This window comes from Myodes glareolus, chromosome 18, assembly GCF_982192425.1.
Source record: "Myodes glareolus chromosome 18, mMyoGla1.1, whole genome shotgun sequence".
Classification (NCBI taxonomy): domain Eukaryota; kingdom Metazoa; phylum Chordata; class Mammalia; order Rodentia; family Cricetidae; genus Myodes; species Myodes glareolus.
In genome coordinates, this window is record NC_142043.1 from 19,471,132 (window position 1) to 19,475,746 (window position 4,615).

At 44.0% G+C, this 4,615-nt stretch overlaps 1 long non-coding RNA gene across 1 annotated transcript in view; it reads right to left on the reverse strand.

Annotated features, from left to right (window-relative positions):
- The window catches only part of LOC148119087 (uncharacterized), a 4,165-nt gene extending 65 nt beyond the window's left edge, over positions 1-4,100 (reverse strand). The window contains exons 1-2 of the long non-coding RNA XR_015735398.1: positions 3,929-4,100; positions 1-3,204 (exon numbers count right to left, since the gene is read on the reverse strand). The exon at positions 1-3,204 is cut by the window's left edge and continues 65 nt beyond it. This is a non-coding gene — a long non-coding RNA (uncharacterized LOC148119087). The remainder of the gene's footprint in view (positions 3,205-3,928) is intronic.
- Positions 4,101-4,615: the final 515 nt, after the last annotated feature.

A 4,615-nucleotide genomic window follows, 5' to 3' on the forward strand; every position in this document is an offset into this window, starting at 1 on the left:
TCAACTCCTCTCAGATCCTCACCATCGCCGCATCTACCCAACTTCATGTTCTTTGTCTCAAAAACAAAAACAAAGACACACACACACACACACACACACACACACACACACACACTGCTCCTAAGCATGCCCCGGACTTGGGGGCTTGATATACCCAATGTCACTCCTCTGGAGAAAATTAATGTCCCCTTCCAGCAGGCATCAGTTGCAAACAGCTTCTTGTTTAAGAGTGCATCCTTGGGCCCACTTCCCCTTCTGTTTGACAATGTTTGTTTTTTTTATTATTATGCTATAAAGTGTACCTCACAGGACTGGTGTAAGCTTAAATATTCCAAGGCAAAGCTGTCACATAGTGTTGACTTCTTCTCATCCCTTTGCCCTATCCTCCCCAAAATCTCCAGCTCTGAGTCACCTAGGTGAGAAGCAGGCAAGGACAACAGATTAGTGTAATGCCACCAACACTACCCTGTTCTAGGCAAGGTAGCAGAATGCCTAGGGGGAGAGAAGGAAGGCTCCTCGCACCCTGCACTGCTCCTAAGATGCTTATGGAAACTTTTATAATTTAATAAACTTTGAATAAAAAAAAAAAGGACTCATACTCGTGAGTGAATCAACATTCAGAACTGGTCAGTGCTTGAAAAATAGCAAGATTTCCTGGCTGAGCCCCAGGAAAAAGAGAATCCTATCACCACAAAGAATTCACCTGCCTTGAGAAAGGGGCTCTGACTTGTTTCCTACCCCCTCAGCTTGATGATGGCAGTCCCAAGTGACTTAAACTCTAGAATGGCTAGCGTTTCATGAATAATCACCAAGGTCGCCAGAAGTAGATTCCAGAGCATAAGGCAAAGTCATCAGACATTGGAGTGAGGCCTCTGTATAGGCCACCCCTGCTGCAGGCAGGAGTAGACTCAGTCTCCATGAAAGAGAGCCACTTCCATCCCAGATCTTGATGGGGCTCAGAGAAGGAATCAGGAACACAACTATGCCTTCACTGGAAACCCGGAGCATCAGCTGCAGGTAGCAGTCTGCACGGCCTAGGTTTCCTCTTCTCATCCAGCGAAGGGCTGACAGTCTAACGTCAGATCTGTCATCAGAGAGCAAACGCCTCGCAGCCAACAAAGGGAGCCACTGAATGTCTTACCAGATAAGTCACTTGTACAGGTCCCCAAAGTGAGATCGGTGCCCCGGAAACTCAGCACGCAGGATAATTCTTGTTAGAAATGATACTGATGAAGACTGTTCTTCTCGACTTCTCTTCAGACTTGTGAAAAATGTTTTAGGGGCTTTTTTAAGACAGACCAGAATTCTTAAGAGAACATCTAATAATAGTTAAGCTTTCCTAAATACTTATGAATAACTCCATATATAAAAAATAATTGAATGCCAGTTAAATTCTTTTAAGTAGGTCATGCATAAAGACTCCCACATAGTGTGCATACGTAGTCACTACATTAGCAAGCAACATATCAAATACTACTATTATTAATAATAAGACCATTTATTAAACTAATGCTATGCTCACGGCACTTTACACTTTCCAAAAGTTGAAGTTTCTTGTTGAATAAGCATTATTATTCCCACTTTACAAGCCAGGAAACTTAGGCTCCAAAGGATTAGGTCTTCATCCTTATATACCCTGCACCAAATAGACTTGAAGATTACAACTGCGTGTTGTTCTATAATCTGGTCTTCTCCCTGTCTCAACTCCTCCCTGATTTTCCCCAAATCTCAGAGGTGTTCCAAGGACAGTCTCTGTCTCTGTAAGTCAGTGTTTGCAAACTATTTGTGTTCAACTATAAAAATATTTAGCTCGGGAAAAAAGGTAGAACAAGAGCCCTGGCTGTTGTTTGTGGATCCGGCATTCTTTCACTGCTGCTTGAGCCCTGCTGCTATTCTATGCCATTTGCATCTTAGAAACAAAAGAAAGAGCAGTTTAGAATTTGATGCTTTTAAGAATTTTCAATTGTGGGACAGAGTTCGGTGGTGGGGAATAAATCTCGCTTTCAGTAGCATGCTGAGTGGTGTTTCATATTGCCATTAGCCTGTTATCTGGAGAAACTCAAGACCTCCCCGTATATCATGTCGTCAACCTTCAGCGCCTTTGGGTGGGCAGATGGGGTTACATCATCACTACTTTCAGATAAGTGTCCTGGCATCTGGGGTAGAGATGAGGAGAAAGGTGGGATCTTGCCAATACCACACAGTGCACGTGTGTCTAGATGACATTCCACATCTCACTATTATCTTCAACACCACCCATATCAAAGGCAGAAGATTCAGGCAGATAGAAACTAATTAGATGATCAACATGCAGTTGTCAATGCCCTTTGTCCTGTGCCAGCCCCAGAGAAGCATGTGCCTTCATGTTCCCCATCCTACAATTTTTCATACCAGCTTTCTTGTCTTGAAGGTATTGGTTTTGTTACTGTTTCTTCATTTTTACCAGTCTGTCATTGACAACATTTTCGAAAGCATCTTATGAAGGTCCTTTCTTGCATCCGAAGTTAAATGTCCACCAAAGTACAACAAGAATGGAGATGATCCTTTCACTGCAAAATCCTACAAACTTCCTCTTGACTCTCAAAATTCTCTGGGTATTCTAAACTAATAAGAATGTCAGCTTCCTGAAGTCATGAGCTATAGAGTTAGTGGTTATTAAAATTTTTAATTTTTTCCAGAGGATTTTGCAGTAATTTTTTAGGTAACACTTTGGCCATGTGGGTTTGTACTTGACAAAAACACACAAAATTATCTTCAATGATGGTTACACTTCGTGGTTATCCCAAACAGTCTCCCAGGAAATTTTCATTTGTGTTCCTACGTGAACTCATCACCATTGAGCTGGGTCGTGAATAGTTAAGTCTCATAAAGCTGGCCCTTAGAGTTCTTAGGAACAGAAAACATAGTGGCCCCTCTCGGTCCTGCAGACCCTCACTTCTGACAACCTACATGCCAATCATTTTGGAAGATTCTGATGGGACAGATTTGACAAGTTAAGATGAAGATTGGCCATGCCCTTAAGTACTGTGTCGCTCTGAACAGAGGAGACATTATTGCTTTTCTCAAAGTCCGAGCAACATTTCCTTTGACCTGAGCAGCCCCGCTGCAGCCATCAGTCCCTGACACTGATCTGGGTAGCTCACTTCTCCAGATGTGACGGGAAGCTCCAGTGTTTGCTCACTTACATAAAGTTTGGACTTGACCCTGGAAGAATGGTGTCTTTTTAGAGCAGGACCTTAAATAGCAATTGGATTAGAATAGATTAACTGAGTTACTGGATCGTTCCCAATGTCAACCAGAATGGTTTTGACCCAGATACTTTCCTACACACCTAAGAAAGCACGATTTCTAAGCCAGTCAATACCAGCACCCCAAACCCAAAACTGCAGGAGAATAAAAATACATGGCATATAAAATCCTCAGTCTTCCTTCCTCTTTTCTTTCCTTCGCTCCTCTCAACACCTCTTTCCTTCCAAGCTCACATGAAAAGAACCTGTACGGACCCAAGGCTGTTCCTCCAATCTGGTTAGTTTTTAAAAGAGTTGCCATTGGCATATAAGCAAATTCACTTATTTCTAGAGCCACATCTTCCTCATCTCTAAAACCAGAAAGAAGGGGGAAAGTAAAGGGGGCAGGGGACAACTACTTTACATAGACATGAGGACTCAAGGATCATGCAGATGGAAAGCGTCGAAAATGATCCTGTCTCAGAAAGCATGTCTGAAAAAGAGTTGCTCATCATTATTATGGTTCTCTGGCTGCCCACTCTGAGGCCTGCTTCCCCTCTTAGCTCACTTCTCTATTTCCTGGCAGAGAGTTTTCTGCCACGAAGCTCAAACCCTTAATTTTCCCCAGCCAGGGTAACCAGTCCAGACCCTGAACGGCTCAACAGCTGCCAGTGTCCATTGCTCTCCTACCCAGTACTTACATCTTGTGGGACAGGTGATGGGCCGCGGCAGCAGAGCCTGAACAGACAGATCCTTCCCACAATGAACAATTGTGTTGGATTGCGCTGTCGGCAGCTGCAGCCTGTCAGCACATACCAAGCACCCATACAGTAGGAAGCACAATAGCGCTTGAGCCAGCATCGAAGCTGAGCGGTTCTCTTTATGCTTGAAATCACTCCTTGTTTTAATGTTCTATCGCGTTTCAAATATTCAAACAGAATCATTTCAAAATCCACCCTGCAACATCAGCAAATCGATTGGTCAATAATAGTGACAACAGAGCCCAAAGGCCATAACTGAGCTGAAATCTCCAGTGAGACTTGGAACCATTGGACGTTGACCAAAGTGTCGGGGAGGAAATTTGTTTTTGACGAGCACCACTAGTACTTGAAGCGACTTACTCCAGGTTGGTGTTCTGGGATTCAGGGCCCAGGGAGCCTGAGCAGTTCTCACCTATGCAAGGAGCAAAGCGACTTTGCCTTCTGACGCAACGACTGCTTCGGACACCACTGCTTCCCGAGGCCACATGCTTCTTTATATCCCCATAGATATCACTGCGCTATGGAATGTAAGGAAGTGTGTGGTTTTGGCAAGTGCTTCTTCAGAGCCCGTGGCTTGACCCCGAGAACACGCCTGTGGCTTCTTCCTTCCACAGTCACATTTCCTGC